This window comes from Mesoplodon mirus, assembly GCF_964341445.2.
Source record: "Mesoplodon mirus genome assembly, chromosome: 2".
NCBI classification, from domain to species: domain Eukaryota; kingdom Metazoa; phylum Chordata; class Mammalia; order Artiodactyla; family Ziphiidae; genus Mesoplodon; species Mesoplodon mirus.
The window spans coordinates 136,256,870-136,278,188 of NC_138977.1; the positions used below are offsets into that span (position 1 = coordinate 136,256,870).

Genomic DNA, 21,319 nt, shown 5'->3' on the forward strand with positions numbered 1-21,319 from the left:
ATATATTAGCCTCAGGCACTTCAGCCCTACTCAAGCCCTTGAACCCTTTTATTTGCTTCCTTTTCCTTGAACTTTGAGAAGAAAAATAAAGGTTAAACAAGTATATAAATATTCAAATGTCCAAAATCATGTCAACCTGCATTTTAAAATATGGTCACTGTAAAAAAAAGGGTTGATTTGATTGAGTAAAGATTTGTAGTACTCACTGTAAATGAATCCCTGTTGGAGAGCAGTAGGACCAGGGGCTGTCCGTGCCTAAGTGAACAAAAAGAGAATCATAATGATAGAGTTGAAATTAGGCAGATAGTTTGGGCATTTTCAAATTAAAATGTCATCCAATTTTAATTTTAATTTTTTTTTTTTTGCGGTACACCAGGCTCTCACTGTTGTGGCCTCTCCCGTTGCGGAGCACAGGCTCCAGACACGCAGGCTCAGTGGCCATGGCTCACGGGCCCGGCTGCTCTGTGGCATGTGGGATCTTCCCGGACCGGGACACGAACTCGTGTCCCCTGCATCGGCAGGCGGACTCTCAACCACTGCGCCACCAGGGAAGCCCCAATTTTAATTTTTATGTAATCTTTTTTGTGATTTTCCAGTAGCTCGTTCTCAGAAAAGCTGCAGGCTACTTAACAGACTGAAGCGAAGAATGAGTGACAGTGGGACGAAGAACACTTACAATTTACACAGTTTAAAGGAGGAGGTTTGTCTTTTTCCATTTGTGTAGGTTATATAAAGTTCTTCAACTTTTAAAAAACCTACAATTAAAGGTGTGCTAAACATTGTCCATAACTCTAAATTTCATCTAAATTTTCAGCTCTATTTCTATTTTTATAATTTAATTTTATTTTTTATACAGCAGGTTCTTATTAGTTATCAATTTTATACAAATTAGTGTATATATGACAATCTCAACCTCCTAATTCATCCCAGCAGCACCTCCCCGCCACCCCTGCTTTCCCCTGTTGGTATCCATACGTTTGTTCTCTACATTTGTGTCTCTATTTCTGCCTTGCAAACTGGTTCATCTGTACCATTTTTCTAGATTCCACATATATGCGTTAATATACGATATTTGTTCTTCTCTTTCTGACTTACCTCGCTCTGTATGACAGTCTCTAGGTCCATCCACGTATCTACAAATGACCCAATTTCATTCTTTTTATGGCTGAGTAATATTCCATTGTATATATGTAGCACATCTTTATCCATTTGTCTGTTGATGGTCATTTAGCTTGTTTCCATGACCTGGCTATTGTAAATAGTGCTGCAATGAACATTGGGGTGCATGTGTCTTTTTTTTTTTTTTGCGGTACATGGGCCTCTCACTGTTGTGGCCTCTCCCGTTGTGGAGCACAGGCTCCAGACGTGCAGGCTCAGTGGCCATGGCTCATGGGCCCAGCCGCTCCGCAGTATGTGGGATCTTCCCAGACTGGGGCACGAACTGGTGTCCCCTGCATCGGCAGGTGGACTCTCAACTACTTCTCCACCAGAGAAGCCCCATATCTCTTTTTGGATTATGGCTTTCTCTGGGTACATGCTCAAGAGTGGGATTGCTGGGTCATATGGTAGTTCTATTTTTAGTTTTTTAAGGAACCTCCATACTGGCTGTATCAATTAACATTCCCACCAACAGTGCAAGAGGGTTCCCTTTTCTCCACATCCTCTCCAGCATTTGTTGTTTGTAGATGTTCTGATGATGCCCATTCTAACTGGTGTGAGGTGATGCCTCATTGTAGTTTTCATTTGCATTTCTCTAATAACTAGTGATGTTGAGCAGCTTTTCATGTGCTTCTTGGCCATCTGTATGTCTTCTTTGGAGAAATGTCTATTTAGGTTTTCTGCCCATTTCTTCATTGGGTTATTTGTTTTTAATATTGAGCTGCATGAGCTGTTTATATATTTTGGCGATTAATTCTTTGTCAGCTGCTTCATTTCCAACTATTTTCTCCCATTCTGAGGGTTGTCTTTTCATCTTGTTTATAGTTTCCTTTGCTGTGCAAAAGCTTTCAAGTTTCATTAGGTCCCATTTGTTTATTTTTGTTTTTATTTCCATGACTCTAGGAGGTGGGTCAAAAAAGATCTTGCTGTGATTTATGTAAAAGAGTGTTCTTCCTATATTTTCCTCAAAGAGTTTTAGAGTATCCAGTCTTATATTTAGGTCTTTAATCCATTTTGAGTTTAATTTTGTGTATGGTGTTAGGGAGTGTTCTAATTTCATTCTTTTACATGTAGCTGTCCAGTCATCCCTGCACCATTCACTGAAGAGACTGTCTAATTTCCATTGTATATCCTTGCCTCCTTTGTCATAGATTAGTTGACCATAGTTGTGTGGGTTTATCTCTGGGCTTTCTATCCTGTTCCGCTGATCTATATTTCTTTTCTTGTGCCAGTACCATATTGTCTTGATTACTGTAGCTTTGTAGTATGTCTGAAGTCAGAGAGTCTGAGTCCTCCAGCTCTGTTTTTCTCCCGCAAGATTGCTTTGGCTATTCGGGTTTTTTTGTGTCTCCATACAAATTTTAGGATTTCTTGTTCTAGTTCTATAAAAAATGCCATTAGTAATTTGATAGGGATTGCACTGAATCTATAGATTTCTTTGTGTAATAGAGTCATTTTCACAATATTGATTCTTCCAATACAAGAACATGGTATATTTCTCCATCTGTTTGTGTCATCTTTTATCTCTTTCATCAGTGTCTTATAGTTTTCTGAGTATAGGTCTTTTACCTCGTTAGGTAGGTTTATTCTCAGGTATTTTATTCTTTTTGTTGCAGTGGTGAATGGGAGTGTTTCCTTAATTTCTCTTTCTGATCATTTGTTGTTAGTGTATAGGAATGCAAGAGATTTCGGTGCATTAATTTTGTATCCTGCAACTTTACCAAATTCATTGATTAGCTCTAGTAGTTTTCTGGTGGCATCTTTAGGATTCTCTGTGTATAGTATCACGTCATCTGCAAAGAGTGACAGTTTTACTTCTTCTTTTCAAATTTGTATTCCTTTTATTTCTTTTTCTTCTCCGATTGACAGGGCTAGGACTTCCAAAACGATGTTGAACCATAGTGGTGAGAGTGGACATCCGTGTTTTGTTCCTGATCTTAGAGGAAATGCTTGCAGTTTTTCACCATTGAGAATGATGTTTCCTGTGGGTTTGTTGTATATGGCCTTTATTATGTTGAGGTGGGTTCCCTCAATGCCCACTTGCTGGAGAGTTTTTATCATAAATGGGTGTTAAATTTTGTCAGAAGCTTTTTCTGCATCTATTGAGATGATCATATGGTTTTTATTCTTACATTTGCTAATATGGTGTATCACATTGATTGATTTGCATATATTGAAGAATCCTTGCATCCCTGGGATAAACCCCACTTGATCATGGTGTATGATCCTTTTAATGTGTTGTTGGATTCTGTTTGCTAGTATTTTGTTGAGGATTTTTGCATCTATATTCATCAGTGATATTGGTCTATAATTTTTTTTTGAAGTATCTTTCTCTGGTTTTGGTATCATGGTGATGGTGGCCTCGTGGAGTGAGTTTGGGAGTGTTCCTTCCTCTGCAGTTTTTTGGAAGAGTTTGAGAAAGATTGGTGTTAGCTCTTCTCTACATGTTTGATATAATTCACTGGTGAGGCCATCTGGTCCTGGACTTTTGTTTTTGGGAAGATTTTTAATCACAGTTTCAATTTCATTACTTGTGATTGGTCTGTTCATATTTTATCTTTTTTCCTCGTTCAGTCTTGGAAGGTGATACCTTACTAAGAATTTGTCCATTTCTTCCAGGTTGTCCATTTTATTGGCATAGAGTTGCTCGTAGTAGTCTTATGATGCTTTGTATTTCTGTGGTGTCCGTTGTAACTTCTCCTTTTTCATTTCTAGTCTTATTGAGTTGAGTCCTTTCTCTCTTTTTCTTGATGAGTCTGGCTAAAGGTTTATCCATTTTGTTTATCTTCTCAAAGAACCAGCTTTTAGTTTTATTGACCTTTGCTATTGTTTTCTTTGCTTCTATTTCATTTATTTCTGCTCTGATCTTTATGATATCTTTCCTTCTACTAACTTTGGGATTTGTTTGTTCTTTTTGTAGTTCCTTTAGGTGTAAGGTTAAATTGTTTATTTGAGATTTTTCTTGTTTCTTGATGTAGCATTGTATTGCTATTAACTTCCCTCTTAGAACTGCTTTTGCTGCATCCCATAGCTCTTGGATTGTCTTGTTTTCATTGTCATTTGTCTCTAGGTATTTTTTTGTTTTCCTCTTTCATTTCTTCAGTGATCTCTTGGTTATTTAGTAGCATATTGTTTAGCCTCCATGTGTTTGTGTTTTTAAAGTTTTTTTCCCTGTAATTTATTTCTAATCTCATAGTGTTGTGGTTGGAAAAGATGCTTGATATGATTTCAATTTTCTTAAATTTACTGAGAATTGATTTGTGACCCAAGATGTGATCTATCCTGAAGAATGTTCTGTGTGCACTTGAGAAGAAAGTGTAATCTGCTGTTTTTGGATGGAATGTCCTACAAATACCAATTAAATCTATCTGGTCTATTGTGTCATTTAAAGCTTGTGTTTCCTTATTAATTTTCTGTCTGGATGATCTGTCCATTGGTGTAAGTGAGGTGTTAAATTCCCCCACTGTTATTGTGTTACTGTCGATTTCCTCTTTTATAGCTGTTAGCATTTGCTTATTGTATTGAGGTGCTCCTATGTTGGGTGCATATATATTTATAATTGTTATATCTTCTTCTTGGATTGATCCCTTGATCATTATGTAGTGTCCTTCCTTGTCTCTTGTAACATTCTTTATTTTAAAGTCTATTTTGTCTGATATGAGAATTGCTACTCCAGCTTTGATTTCCATTTGCATGGAATATCTTTTTCCACCCCCTCACTTTCAGCCTGTATGTGTCCCTAGGTCTGAAGTGGGTCTCTTGTAGACAGCATATATATATATATATATATATATATATATATATATATATATATATATATATATATATATATAGGTCTTGTTTTTGTATCCATTCAGTGAGCCTGTATCTTTTGGTTAGAGCATTTAACCCATTCACATTTAAGGTAATTATCAATATGTATATTCCTATTACCATTTTCTTAATTGTTTGGGGTTTGTTTTTGTAAGTCCTTTTCTTCTCTTGTGTTTCCCATTTAGAGAAGTTCCTTTAGCATTTGTTGTAGAGCTGGTTTGGTGGTGCTGAATTCTCTTAGCTTTTGCTTGTCTGTAAAGCTTTTGATTTCTCCATGAAATCTAGAGAGATCCTTGCTAGTTACAGTAATCTTGGTTGTAGGTTCTTCCCTTTCATCACTTTAAATATACCATGCCACTCCCTTCTGGCTTTTAGAGTTTCTGCTGAGAAATCAACTGTTAACCTTATGGGAGTTCCCTTGTATATTATTTGTCATTTTTCCCTTGTTACTTTTAATAATTGTTTTTTTTGTGTGTCTTTAATTTTTGTCAGTTTGATTACTATGTGTCTTGGATTGTTTCTCCTTGGGATTATCGTGCCTGAGACTCTGCACTTCCTGGACTTGGGTGGCTCTTTCCTTTCCTATGTTGGGGAAGTTTTTGACTATAAGCTCTTCAAATATTTTTTCGGGTCCTTTCTCTCTCTCTTCTCCTTCTGGGACCCGTATAATGCAAATGTTGGTGCATTTAATGTTGTCACAGAGGTCTCTTCAGCTGTCATTTCTTTGTATTCGTTTTTCTTTATTCTGTTCTGTGGCATAAATTCCACCATTCTGTCTTCCAGGTCACTTATCCATTCTTCTGCCTCAGTTATTCTGGTATTGATTCCTTCTAGTGTATTTTTCATTTCAGTTATTGTATTGTTCATCTCTGTTTGTTTGTTCTTTAATTTTTCTAGGTCTTTGTTAAACATTTCTTGCATTTTCTAGATCTTTGCCTCCATTATTTTCCAAGGTTCTGGATCATCTTCACTATCATTATGATGAATTATTTTTCTGGAAGGTTGCCTATCTCCACTTCATTTAGTTGTTTTTCTGGGGTTTTATCTTGATCCTTCATTTGGTACATAGCCCTCTGTCCTTTCATTTTGTCTTTCTCTGAATGTAGTTTTCATTCCACAGGCTGTAGGATTGTAGTTCTTCTTGCTTCTGCTGTCTGCCCTCTGGTGGATGAGGCTATCTAAGAGGGCTGTGCAAGCTTCCTGATGGGAGGGACTGGTGGTAGGTAGAGCTGGATGTTGCTCTGGTGGGCAGAGCTCAGTTAAACTTTAATCCACTTGTCTGCTGATGCATGGGGCTGAGTTCCCTCCCTGTTGGTTGTTTGGCCTGAGGTGTCCCAGCACTGGAGCCTACAGGCCCTTTGGTGGAGCTAATGGTGGACTCTGGGAGGGCTCACACCAAGGAGCACTTCCCAGAACTTCTGCTGCCAGTGTCCTTGTCCCCATGGTGAGGCACAGCTCCTCCGACCTCTGCAGGAAACCCTCCAACACTAGCAGGTAGGTCTGGTTCAGTCTCCCCTGGGGTCACTCTTCCTTCCCCTGGGTCCCAATGTGCATACTACTTTGTGTGCCCTCCAAGAGTGGAGTCTCTGTTTCCCACAGACCTGTCGAAGTCCTGCTATCAAACCCTGCTAGCCTTCAAAGTCTGATTCTCTGGAAATTCCTCCTCCCATTGCCGGACCCCCAGGTTAGGAAGCCTGACATGGGGCTCAGAACCTTCACTCCAGTTGGTGGACTTCTGTGGTATAACTGTTCTCCAGTCTGTGAGTCACCCACCCAGCAGTTATGGGATTTATTTTATTGTGATTGCACCCCTCCTCCTGTCTCATTGCAGCTTCTCCTTTTTCTTTGGATGTGGGGTATATTTTCTGGTGAGTTCAGTCTTCCTGTCAATGATTGTTCAGCAGTTAGTTGTGATTCTGGTGCTCTCGCAAGAGGAAGTGAGCCCATGTCCTTCTACTCTGTCATCTTGACTTAAAACTCCTCTCAGCTCTATTTCTATTAATAGGAGAAGTTGTCAGATAAAAGAACATTAATTTCAGGACCAGTTATTTAGACTCATGTTAATAATGTTTAACACACTGTTCACAGTATACTAAAATATTCTGTTCACAAAACAGAGTTGGCAAAGTATCAGCATCACTCCAGCCTCAGTTGATTTACTGCCTTTCACATAAGAGATGTGTGTATTTCAACCAAAGTACGAATTAAGTACATACTTGCTAAATGTCATATTTACAAGGTCAAAAACTAAACTTCCTCATCAAAAATGTTAAGGAATGAACATCTTAGAAGTATTTCTTAATAATTCAGGTTCCCAATAATGATGTCTTTAAAATTAGAAATTAAAATTAAATTAGTAGTGTTCAAAGTTGTAACATAAGCAAATTAAATTGAAGAATTTTAATACTTAATTTCTTTAAATTTTATTATTTACCATACTTGTTCACTTGTAATAATGGACGAAATAATGACACTCAATTTAGCACTATTTGACCTACATTTTTAAGTTCTTATAGTGAAGTGTACTATTTGTATTTTTTAAATATCATTTATAGTGACTGGTAAAAATAATAAAGAACATATTTTTTGAAAAAAAATTGAATGTTTTCTACATTTTTCCATCACTTCATTGACACTCTAAGAAACATCTAAGGCATATGAATTCACACTTTTTAGAAAAAAATTACAAAAGTGTATCTTAATTTAATTTTTTTCTTTTTTTAATATTTAAAATATTCAATTTATTTAAACTAAAAACAAAAAACCCCCAGTTCATCCATTTCTCCCTTTTCCATCTACCCCACCCCCCCAACCTCTGGGGAACCAATCTGTTTTCTGTATCATAAGCTTAGATTATCTATCTCCCTCTCCATCTTTCTATCAATATAGATAGATAGATAGGTAGATAATTTTAGATTCCACATATAAAAGAGATCATTAGGTACTTGTCTTACTCTGCCTGACTTATGTCACTTAGTATAATGTCCTTGAGGTCCATCCATCTTGTCACAAGTGGCAAGATTTCACTCTTTTTCATGGCTAAATAATATTCCATTGTAGATATATATCACATCTTCTTTCATCCATCAATGGACACTTAGATTGTTTCCATGTCTTGGCTCTATAAATAATGCTACAATGAACATGGGGATATATACATACATGCATGTGCATATATTTTTTTCAAATTAGTGTTTTCATTTTCTTCAGATAAATACCCAGAAGTGGAATTGCTGGGTCATATAGTAGTTCTGTTTTTAATTTTTTGAGGAACCTCCATACTGTTTTCCATAGTAGCTGTACCAATTTACATTCCCACCAACAGTATGCAAGGCTTCCCTTTTCTCCACATCTTTGTCAACATTCATTATTACTAGTCTTTTTGATAACAGCCATTCTAATAGGTATGGGGTAATACCTCATCGTGTTCCCAGCATGCTTTTGATATGTAAACTAAGCAATTGAGAGCCATGCCTCCTTTATCTGGTCATACCACCCAGGAGGCAGTATTTCTCTGATTTAATCATCCCAGGGCCAGGTAGCAGGTAACTAAGGACCACCTTAGAGCTTACAGCCTGCTAAAATTTTTCAAAGAAGCCAAACCTGATCTATTTACAATGCCCTGCCTTGCCTTTCTCTCAGAAAATCCAAGCCTACATGCCCCCCTCACCTCTGCCCCTTCTGGCTCCTGACCCATGCTAGTGTTTTCTCATGTTGCTCTTCATGTTATGCCATGCCTTCTGTTTCCAGGGCCTATAAGTATAATAAACTTTGTTTTTCTGAGCTTCTCCTGGGTCTCTTCTTGTGGCTGTACCTGAATGACCATCACAGAACACAGAACATGATGTTTATGTTTCACTTGTTTTCCTGTTTTATACATGCAGTATTACTGCTAATTGTCCATCCATATCTAGTCTCTCTTGCTACCTTTTAATAATAGGTAGTACTGGGTTTAGCGGGCCTGTGACTGCCTGGCTAGAGGTGACATTTCCTAGCCTCCCTTGCAGCTGGATGTGGCCCTGTGATTAGGTTTTTGCCCAACTTATCACATAGATGAGAAATAAACTTGTTTTTGTTCATCTAAAAGGCAAAACTCGGAACAGCATCTAGGAAGTATATAGAAGTGAGTTTCAATTAAATATGGAAAATTACTTTCAAACAATGGCATTCTTTAGAGGTTACTGCCCTTCCAACACTATATCTTCTTTTCCATCAAAGGTTGGGTAACAACCTTTGCTCCAACAACAAGACGGAAGGAGCAATTTCTAAACTGAATAAAACTTTGGAATATATGGACCTTAATGGTTCTTCCAGTCCTAGTATTCTACAATTCTAAGCCAGATAGGAAAAGAAAAGTTGGGACAAGGGAGAGAAAGTAGGAGGCAGGAAAAAAGAGCCAGACAGAATGAGGCAAAGGAAAGGAAGGGGTAAGGAAAAGGCAACTTTTAGAACCAAGGAATAGATTACTGGGAAATACACTGAGTACCTAGAAAATTTTTTCTTTAATTATCATTTTTATACAATACCAAATTTCACATATCCTTACCCTTTTTAAAAAACAAAGAAATAACCACAAAATCTTTCAAACAAATATATTTGAAAATCTAGAGGGCAAGCTCTAGATTCAGAGTATAGAAAAAATTATGTCCCATGGTTGTGAGATTAATCTATTGGAATTGAAGATTCCTCTTACTCATCATTTAGAGTAGTTTTAGATGATTTGATTGATTCATGTTATAATCATGGGATAATTTACTATCCTAATTTATAACATGACATCTGTTGACATTTGCCATACTTATATTTATATCTGCACTTTACAGATTCTGTCACTTCACAGACATCTTAGTTAACAGTTCCCTCCAAGTTATTAATAAGTTTAATTAAAGCATATAAGGTAAAGGACTTTTTCACACTCATCCTTCTACTGTCTCTAGTGCCTAACACAATGCCATTATTATAAGTATGGCTCAGAAATACTTCTATGCAATGATCGTTTATTAGCCCCACTGTGTTGCTGCCAATGCTCTGGGCACTGGAAGCAATGCAGCATGGTGGTTAAGATTGCAGGCTTCCAGGTCAGATGAGTCTGTGTTTGAATCCCTGCTCTGATACTTAGTGTACCTCAGTTTTTTATACCTCACCTGTAAAATGAACAAAATAATAATACTTCCTTCCCAGGTGAAGACAATAAGGTAATATGTACAATATGCTTAGCATAGCCTGGCATACTGTAAGTCCCCAATAAATGTTATTTATAAGTCAATCACATAGTATCTATAAAATGATGTCAAGGGCTTCCCTGGTGGCGCAGTGGTTGAGAGTCCGCCTGCCAATGCAGGGGACACGGGTTCATGCCCCAGTCCGGGAAGATCCCACATGCTGCGGAGCAGCTGGGCCCGTGAGCCATGGCCATTGAGCCTGCGCATCCGGAGCCTGTGCTCCACAATGGGAGAGGCCACAACAGTGAAAGGCCCACATACCGCAAAAAAAAAAAAAAAAAAAAAATGATGTCAATAATACAACCATTCATATTATAACCTATGTACTATAATTCACTGAATAAATGTTCCATGAGGAAAGGACTGTTTGCCAGTTTTTTTTCATTACTGTATCTCCAGTGCCTAAAACAATGCCTGGTACATAGTAAGTACTAAAAAAAAGTATTTTAAATAAATAAATCAGTATTCACGACATATTTTTACATTAAAGTAATTTAATTTTCTTTATTACAGGCATTCATTTCAAGAATTATAAACCACATGGACGAATGCTCTATTAAGATTAAACGAAGCAGGACTTCTAACATATCAAGATAATCTAGTTCCTTCCAAGATCCTGCCTTAGAAAGACAATATAGGCAATAACTACTTACAGTAAAATGCCTACCTTTATATAATCTAAATAATAAAATCTTCAAAGTGGCAATAAATGAGGTTGAGCTAATGAAGCATACCATTAAGACATTCAGAGAAGCCTTAACACATAAGAACTTGAAAACCCCAAATGATAAATTCTTGATATTCTTATTACTCTCAGGACTACACAAGACAAATTCTTTTAACAGAAGAAATTAAAATGCTAATGATTTCAATCTTATCTACCAACAACATACTTTAGTAGTTCCTGATATATGGCAAAATAGCTTATGCACATTTGTTTTTCCATTCAGTCCTCCAGAAAATTTGCCAAAAGGTAGGGTTCCAGGTGGAACAAAAGAAAGAAAACGTGAAGAATTTGAATAACCCATAGGATTTATATTTAAGAACTATACAATGACTGTGCTGGAGATGTGAAAATAAAATGGACACCAAACACTTCTCTCTGCCAGATTTTCCTTCTCCCTTTTTCTCAGAACCCTCATTGCCTTTGAAGTACTGCTCCTCACCCTTCAAACTATGTGGTTCTGGCAGGGCTGGCAATGACAGTGTCACAGCCTCCTTACATACTGAAGCAGGAAGAAGAAATCTGCTTCCTTTAAGGTGGCTAAGTTAGGACTGTTGTAAATTTCCAATTGCCTGAGTCACCTCCCTCACCACCACCTCATAAAGGAAGCCCCTCTCTATAGGAGGAAAGAACAACACAGATACACATAGATGTGGAAAGGATTTAGAGGTGAATGGGGGGGAGGGGTAGGAAATGGAGGTGTAAGAAGAGAAAAGAGCAAGAGGGAAATACTTGTTGACATCACCTCTAATCTTTGGATTGAGGCAAACTGAAGTAGGCCAGCTAGTTCACCTCTGATCTTCTGAAGTATCTGAGCCAACAATTCTTTCTTTCTGATCAAATTTCCTTGAGTTGTATTTCTTTCACTTATAAATAAAAGAATTCTGATGAATACAGGAGACTTTCAATTTACTTAGTCACAGAATATCTAGAGGCACAGTATAAATTTATAAATCAAAATATTTAAAGTCTTATAAATACTCAAGATTTTTTACTTGTTTTCAACTTTTGTTTTCTATTTTTAATGTTTTATGCCTTTATATGATTAAAACTACAAAATATTTGGGTTTTACTCATTGAAACTATTCTCCTCGAGATGTGAATGTCCACACAATTAATAAGAATGAAGAAAATAACTGATTCATTTTGAAGAAATTATCTTAGCAACTTAAGTTAATATAGTTATTAAGTTATCAACAGAAGCAGCACAGGGATTAAAGAGCATGGACTTTAAAAACCAGACTTCTTGAATTCAAAGTTAGACTCTGTTACTTACTAGCTGTGAAGCCTTGGTTAAGTTATTCAACATATATGTTTCCTCACCTGTAAAATGTATTATGGTATGGCTAAAGGATTTAACATGTGAAAAGTGCTTAGAATAGCATTTGACACAATGTAAGCATTGTGTAAACTAATGTAAGCATTGTTGGTCATTATTGCTGCTGTTGTTATCTAAAACAACTGATGCTCAATTAGCAGATCTCAGGTTTCACCAGCATGACTTGGCAAAAATAATACAGTGCTTTAAAACACCTCTTTGATTGGCTTATTTTATCATCTCACACTTTGCTTCAAAGAAAAAAAATGAGGATCAGAACTGCCCAATAGATGCACAAAAGTTCAGGTGTACACATCCAAATTGATGAAGCATTTTAGCAATGTTAGTAATGCCAAAGCCCAGAATAGCATGGTGGTTCCCTCTGCCACTTACCCTTTTTCCTCTAAGGGAAAGGAATGCAATGGAAAGCAAATTATCTGACTGGGAGCTTGGGACTTGAGACAGAAAGAACCTAATGCTGATTGCTTCTGCGTGTTTTCTATGACAATATGTTCAAAAAAATTTTTTGCACTGTGATTCTAGAGATCTCATGCTCAAATATGCAGAGAAGCAGGCATGCACTGTAACTATGAGAAGCACTCTGTGTAAGCAGTTAAATTCAAAATTGTAAAAACACACTGTAAGTAAAAAAATGGAAAAACCAAACCAAACCAAACAAACAAACAAACAAAAAAGACCAATCTGCTCATCATATTCAGCTATTTAGATGCCTGGTTATATACTCAAAGGTGAATAGTGATTTCATCTGGGTAGTAATATTACTTGATTTTTATTTGTATATGTGCCTTTTATTATTTCCTAAGTGTTTCACAATGTATATGATTTCCTTTTATCATCAAAGGAGAAAAGTACACAAAATATGTGATTTTTTTAAAAAAAGTATAGGTTCAGTGACTCAGCTACACCTAACTGAATTTGCTAACTTGTTACATCTAAGAAAATCATAAAACAAGCTTTGTGATAAGAGGACAGAAATGAATAAGCACTTTAAGGAACAACTTTTACCAAAAGAAAGAGAGAGAAATCTGTGGATGAGGTTAATTTGAGGAGGTGAAGTACATACTTAGATGACTGGCTGCCACAGAGGAAAGTCCAATATAGCATTTTCACCAGGCAAAATGTGAAGGGATTCAAATAGACTGAATGTGGTAAGTGCTTTTTAAGTGTAGTAAAATTGTATTTAACAATCCAAAATGACTACCTAAAGAATTATTTATTTCTTTAAAGCTATAGCCATGCAGTTTGTCTCTAAACCATAATCCTTGACTGAGCATCTTTACAGATATCAATATTGTTTGTCCAGCACAGTACGGGTCAGAAGAATCCATACACCCTTGTCTGGACTTTGTGTAGAAATGGGCGAAGCCCTGGATGGAGTTAAATAGATGGCTTTAAATTTTTAAAGTTTCAAGCTTAAAACAAATGCTTTGGAACTCAGAACTCATCACATTAGGAAATTACCTTCTAAACTTTTTTGCTTGTTAACTCAAAGACAAAGTCTATAAAATGTAAGGGGTGTGTGTGTGTGTGTGTGTGTATGTGTGTATAGAACTTACTTAGTGGAGTTGAACTAGAATCATAAGTATCCTAACTACACTAGAAGCTCTCTATAATTTTGAGAACTGTGGGACTAGTTTCATGAAAAAACACCAATCATGATGAATTTAAATCAGGAAGTGAGTCAGCCTTAAGGAAATATCATATTCTCAATCACCTGTGTGATTCTGTATTTTAGTGGAAATGCACAGTCTACCTACTTTAACGTTTCTAACTTCATATGAGGTCTACAATAATAAATATGGGTGGGACTCATGCATATTTTTCAAACCAAATAGAATAAGAGTTTAATGATTTTTTAACATCTTTATTGGAGTATAATTGCTTTATGAGTTTAATGATTTTTAAAACTATTTGGAAAGTTAGCCTAAAGCAGTGAGCAGCTCGTGTTTATTAAAAGAGAACTTACGGGGCTTCCCTGGTGGTGCAGTGGTTAAGAATCTGCCTGCCAATGCAGGGGACACGGGTTTGAGCCCTGGTCCGGGGAGATCCCACATGCCATGGAGCAACTAAGCCCGTGCGCCACAACTACTGAGCCTGTGCTCTAGAGCCTGCGAGCCACAACTACTGAGCCTGCGTGCCACAACTACTGAAGCCCGCATGCCACAACTACTGAAGCCCGCATGCCTAGAGCCTGTGCTCCGCAACAAGAGAAGCCACTGCAATGAGAAGCCCGTGCACCTCAACGAAGTGTAGCCCCTACTCGCCACAGTGAGAGAAAGCCTGTGCACAGCAATGGAGACCCAACATAGCCAAAAATAAATAAATAAAATAAATTTATTTTTTAAAAAAGAGAGAACTTACGGGCAGAGTTCCACCTCCAGGTGCTGTTTAGTCTTGCTGTTCGAACAAAAATGATTCAATAACTGCAAATAAAAAACAATCATCATATTGAGAAATTTAATCCACAAAGAGTCAAGAAAGGAAACATTTGTAAAGAGTCACATTCTGAAGAATGGAAATCTAGTATCTTATAAAATTAAAGTTTTATATTCAACATTACTGCAAACTATTTCAGAAAACTCGATATAACATTCTCGGGACCTTGTGAATATTAAAAGCTAATTTATATGTTGTCCATACAAAGTAATTGTTTCCTGAAGTGATTTCATTGAAACATTAATTCCGCAGAATTTCTACAGATAGTAGGTATTATATGTGGGAGGCACCTTAGAATAGTAGTTGACTTCAAATTGTGCCTAAGCCACTTATGTAACCTTGGACAAATTTCTCAAATGCTTTATGCTTCAGTTTCCTAATCTGTCAAATGCAGGTAAAAATGGTATCTACGTCATAGGACTAATATATGAAGTTTTTAGAATAGTGTCTGGCACATAGTAAGTACTCAGTAAATTCTAGTTGCCATTGTTGTTATTAGTATTACTGAAAAGTAGAAAATATGTTTATGTATGTTGGGTTAATAATATGAAACAGATTTCTTTTCTGAAGGATTTGGGAATTACTAATATGCTAATATTCATAGTGACCCTCCAAGGGACAAATAGAGTTTGCAGTGTTTTCCAAACATTTTTTACTGGAACCTTTTTTTTTCCCCTCAGCATATTTTTCAAAATTAATGTCAATGAACAGACTTGAGGGATTAAATAAATAAAAAGAGAATTTCAAAAAGAATTTTTTAAAAAGATAATACAAACAAATTCATCTACTGTAATCAATCTAGTAAGGAATTTTAAAAATTCCAGTTCTAAAATCAGACAACTTGGCCTTTTGAGTACCAGCTCCATTACTTATGCACTGAGTGATCACAGGCAAGATAATGACCTTCTCTGAGCCTCTGCTTCCTCATTTGTAAAATGGTGATAGTAAAAATACCTATCTCACAGGATTGCAGTGAGGATTAAATGGAACAGTACTTATAAAGTGTTTGCCAGAATGTGGTCAAGTGGGGGACAGAGATTCTGCTCAGGGCCATCCCATGCACTGGCATGTCTCCATTCTTCTACGTCCACATCCAACATGACCTTCTGGTGCCAAATGAGACTTGAGAAGAGAATTCAGAATGTCTCCAAATATTTCTGATTAAGGACACATTATTGCTAGTGGAAGATTTTCTTGAGCGATAACATAAATTCCAACCATAAAAGGCCATGGCATAATAAATTATTCACCTTCTCAGAGCCTTCATGACTGAGCCCTGCTAGGACTGTGCCATTACCAAGACTTTGGGGGCCAAAGGAAGCTGCTCAGAGAGCAGCAGCTTCTCCTGCTCTGTGTGTGCTTGCTTCTGCCAGATTTCTGTATTCTTTGTCATTACAACTTGGGCAATTAATATAATTTATTATATTGGAGTTTGAGTGGCACAGCGGAGGGGGGTTCTTTCTATCTGTAGCTAAACAGAAATATTACAGCAAAACAGTGCCTCAACATAAGCACAAAATGAATATTAATTGTTAGTTATCATTCCCATTCAGAGTTGGACCCAAGGTTTATGGGGCCAGAAGCTTAACAATGTGGGAGGACCCTGTCTGAAAAAAATTCAAAATTATCAAAACAAAAGTAGACACAGGACATTAGAAGGGAACCATGCAAGTAAGGGGCCCTGAAGCATAAGTTTCATTAGCTTTACAGTAAATCCACTCAGGGAACAGAAAAGACATGTTTTTGCCTTTTAGGAGTTTTAAAGATAATAAGGAAAGCAGACATTACCTAAGAATTGAAACAGCAGTCAAAAATAATAGAAGAAATTCAATTGGGGGTTATGCAAATGTCATGAAGCAGTATATAATAAATTTTTTGATGAATGGCACAACATAGATATATTATAGGAGTTCAAAAGATAGAGTAATCACCAAGAACTGGATTATCTTAGAAGCCTTCACAGAGGAGGTAACATTTTAGTCAGGTTGAAAAGGGAGGATTTGGGTAGGCAGAAAGAAAGGGAAATTCTATGTGTTCAAAGGTTCAAATCGTTTAAGTTAGAATGAGCAGACCTGCTTGGTTGAGGCAGAGGTTTCTGGAAGAACAGTAATTGAACACAGTTTGAAAAGCAGCCAATCAAAGGCCTTGGACAGCAGTCTAACAATTTTGGGCTTAACCTTGCAAGCAAAACGGAGCTATTAATCTTCTTGAAAAAATGTAGTGACATAAAGTGGTGTTTTAGGACCACCAGCCAGGTCACTGTGTGTGGGATAAGCAGGATCAGGGAGACGCTGGGAGCAGAAACCCATCAGAAACCATATACTGTAAGTCTAGACAGTCCTCAGGAAGTCATGCTGAGGATGGCAATGAAGGGACATACTCAAGGGATACCCCCAAAGAACAATCAGCAGGATTCGATAACTGTTTGTGGGGGCAAAAAAATGAAGAGGTCAATGATGACATCAGGATCTCAAAGCTGGTAACTTGGAGAATAACAGAAACTGGAAAGTTAGAAATAAAAGTGATTGTGTATAAAGACAAGCTCAGATTCAGGTGTGAGAAGTCTGGGATAAAGAAAGAGTATGTTCAGGTTTTCATGTCCACAACAAAGTGGTAAATATGGTTTCAAGAGAGATTCTGGAGAAAGAATTTCTACTCATTAAATTCTAGTAGTTGAAGAAATGAAAATTTTTAAACAGGGCAATAGCATATCTTGGAAGGTTCTGGATTTGGAGTCAAGAGGCCTCAGATGTAGACACAGGTATGTTTAAGGTAGCCAGACTTCTGGACTCCTCACAGGCAGAGTTCCAATACACTATGATTCCATGAAAAGGTTACCTTATTTTCCCTAACTTATTCAATGAAATCTATAAATTACCAAAACATAAAATATCTGGATGAAAAATCTTTCTCAAAATATATAGCTACATTTTTAGATATAAGAATCACAAAGCTACCAAAAAGTATTTTAAAGGTACAGTTTTATAGTTCCTAGAACTTAGAGAACACTGTCAATTTAAACTTAAGGATGCATGCTTTACAAATGCCATTAAATACCTGAAACAAATCAATTACCTATATTTATTACTTGAACTAACATTTTCACATGAATTGTTAATACTCTTTCATAGATAATTTCCTTAAATACCTACCAGATATAGACTGTTCATTCCAAAAATCTCAGTTCCAGGCCACACAGTTTTTGACCTCACCTTTCCATGTCACTGCATTTTCAGATACGTGGGACGAGTAGCATGAGGTATTTGGAAACTCTGAGAGGATTAGCAGATACTGTAAGAGAGCACTGCCATATATCACATGTGCTCTCTATTTCGCTCAGCTTTGGCATTCAAAATAGAAAATTTCTCACCTTCATACTCCATCAAAAGGCAGTCCTGCTTCGCCTGGTAGTACTGGGGATCATCAGAGAAAGGATCATTCACTTTCATCAGTAAGCCTTGGACCCCAGAATCAAACTTGAGAGTCACAGGGCTGTGCAGCACTGGCAAACTGCACCATGTTGTGGTAATTCTATATTCCAACTGTCAAAATAAGACAGAAAAGCAAATCCCATGGTATACGTAAAGGTATGTTTTTCTTGCTTCCTTGGTCTTGATCAAATTAAACTGAAATAACATTTTTTACTAATATCCTCGGGGCAGTCAATACGCCATCATTACATTTTAAGAAATTATATTACTTGTAGTAAGACATTTTTGTGCTGTATTCATGCACAGCAAAATTTGTACAAAAAATATTTTGAGGAATGGCTTTTTGTGACTTAATACATAGGTACTTTTATTTATGTAGTATTTACAATGTTTAATGATGTGAATTTTCTTTTATTCATTTGTTGGGGAAGCAGAAAACTTTCCTTTATTCTTCTAGGTTATTCCAGCTGGTCTAAGAATTAAATTGACATGAGACAGATTAAAAGGAGAAAATGAAATTTAATTTTGTACATATGGGAACCCCACATACATGAGAGGTTCAAAGACCAAAAGGTAAAATGATGTATAGATGCCATCCTGAGCTAAGGAATGGGATAGGGGCCCAGGGCTTCCAAGGATAGGAGGGTTATTCACAGGACAGTAAGAAGAAAAGCAGAAGTTTGATAATTAGATGTTTGCCCTGCCATATAGATGGGGCCACTTAGATAAAATTTATCTCTGGTAATAAATCTTTTCTGGGAAAAATTCCTAATTCAAATTCTTCTGCCTTTCTCTGGTTAAGAGAAAGGCAGTAGTTTCTCTTGAACCTGCAGGGACTCAATTGCCCCCAGCTCAAAACAATCTTCACACAAAAGTGACACATTCTGAGGAGGCTCATTCCGAACCTCTACACATTCCATAAATAATTTTTGAGATCGTATTATGTGTGCAGCTTCTCACTAGGTTGTGCAGAGAAAATTCAAAGTAGAAGATGTAACCCCTGCCCTAAAAGAACATATAATCTTTATAATCAGAAAGAAAGACAAAATGCACATCTAAAAACCAATGAACAGTTCAACGAAGCATAGATTTAGAACCTGGCTGGATAACACAGAAAAGTAATAGAAACACGGAGATAAATATAAGTTGGAGTGGTCAGAAAATGCCTCCTGGGACTTGAGCTGCACATGAAAGGAAAATACATATGTTGAATATAACTATCTTGGAGAGTTTATTCTGGGTATTTATTTTACCTACTTCAAGTTTTTTGAGAACAGGAAATAATGATGTTAGTCAGCATTTATTATTCACAGCCCATGTTAGCTTCTGACTTCTACATATCCCCCTAAAATGTAATATTAGAATGTTGTTCTTACCTGGGCATACATTAAATGCTTATTAAGTGTTAATCAATTAATAAAACAAACATTTCTTGTGTAACCACCATCTGCCTTTTCTGTGCTAGATGTTAGAACTCCAAAAACAAAATGCTTCCCTTGCCCTTAGGTAACTCACAATCTGGTGGAAAAGAGAAATGTGAACAACACGTGATAAAACTGTGAAAGGGCTGTAACAGAAGTATGGGAGCACAGAGCAGGAAGCCTCTAGTTCTGACTGTGGGGATTGGAAGAGTAGACAGTGTCAGCAAAGACATCACAGAAGTTACAACTGAAAGATGTGCTGGAACAGAGCAGGAAAGGACACAAGTGTGATTATGAATGGAGGAAATTGCTTATTAAAAGCAGCATAAGGAGCATGGTGGGTGATGGGGGGATACACTGAGAGAAATGATGCTGGAAGAGGGTGAAGATCCTGGGGGCTAACATTAGAGTTTATGCTGAAGCTATGGGAAAACAATGTCCGGGTCTAAGCAGAGAATTTACTGACAAGGTTTATGTTTTAAAAGAATTACTCTGAAGGATGTCTAGAAGAACAAAAATACTCTAAGAAATTTGGAGTCTTATTCAACATTTAATTTTCTATTCCAATTTCCCCTAACTAAACTGGCAAGTCTTTGTTTTCAAAGTTATAGTCTTTATTTCAAATGACTCTGTGAAATGTCTGAAGAGAAAAGGATCTTAAAGAATAGAATTGAACTCAATTCAGTAACAATGGGACTCTTTATTCCCTCTCTACAACATAATACGTCTTGAATCTCCTAGTGTTAGGTATACTCATGCATTCTCAATTACTCATTTCTCATTATGTAAAGAAAATTAACCAAAGTGATTCTGATGGAAGGAAAGAAAGCAAAAATTTGAGTCAGTAATATATTAGTGTAAACATTCAATGCTATAGGTTTAAACAGCCATTTAGAAAAATATCTCATCATAAGAGCAAAAGAAATTTATCCATATATTCAGTGGTATGATTGTTCTTTTGCTCCTAAATATTCTCAAATTATGTCTAGCTCTGAGCTACTTTTGCTTAGAAAAAGAGTTAGAACAATTTTTTAATGTATTATGTTGAAGGTTTTTTTCCTTTTCTTATAAATAGATTATGTTCTTTCTAATATTCCAAAATGGTCAAAGGCATTTTTCTGGCAACCTGGAAATTTCAGTAAAAATATCATCTTCAGTAAAAAATTAAAATAATCATAATTTTGTAGGAAATTTTAGTTGTTTTCTTATATAGTTTAGAAATATCAAATAACAATAAGAAAATTTATGGAACAAAATGAAATTAATATGTGTGGACAAGAAGAACAAATTTTCTATGCTAGTATTCAAATGTTCTCTGGTCTGAAACTTTTGAAGAGAGCTATCTATTTTATTAAACCCACTTTGTATATAAAGAAAAGCTTAAATACAAAAACAAAACAAAACAATACAAAAACTCCACAACACTATACACAACAGTTTTAGGTACCTTTATGCTCAACTGCTGATGTAATTATGATGTAGCCCCTTGCCTAAAATAGCTTGATGTTTACCAAATTCTCAACTGTTTAAAGTCTTTTTTCTGTTAAATGTATGAAATTCCCATTTGATGTCAGCACTACAAAGAACAGAATTTGGACTAATGAGTTTTGTTTTGTTTGTTTTAATCAGATTTCCACAAAGGAATATTATATCAGCTGTAGTAACAGAGAGACATTATTTGGACAAAAACGCTATAACTCCTAAAAGGCAAAACTACATTTTTTCTAAACTGGAAGAAATAAACTTCTAAAGTCAATAAAGAGCAAATAACACTC

The 21,319-nt window shown here is 36.4% G+C and overlaps 1 long non-coding RNA gene across 1 annotated transcript; it reads right to left on the reverse strand.

Moving 5' to 3' along the window:
- Nucleotides 1–205: 205 nt before the first annotated feature.
- Nucleotides 206–18,222, reverse strand: LOC309797309. The gene is made up of 3 exons (XR_014292578.1): nucleotides 18,063–18,222; nucleotides 14,618–14,679; nucleotides 206–255 (listed from the first exon to the last, which is right to left on the reverse strand). It is a non-coding gene; the product is annotated as an uncharacterized lncRNA (long non-coding RNA).
- Between the last annotated feature and the right edge of the window lie 3,097 nt (nucleotides 18,223–21,319).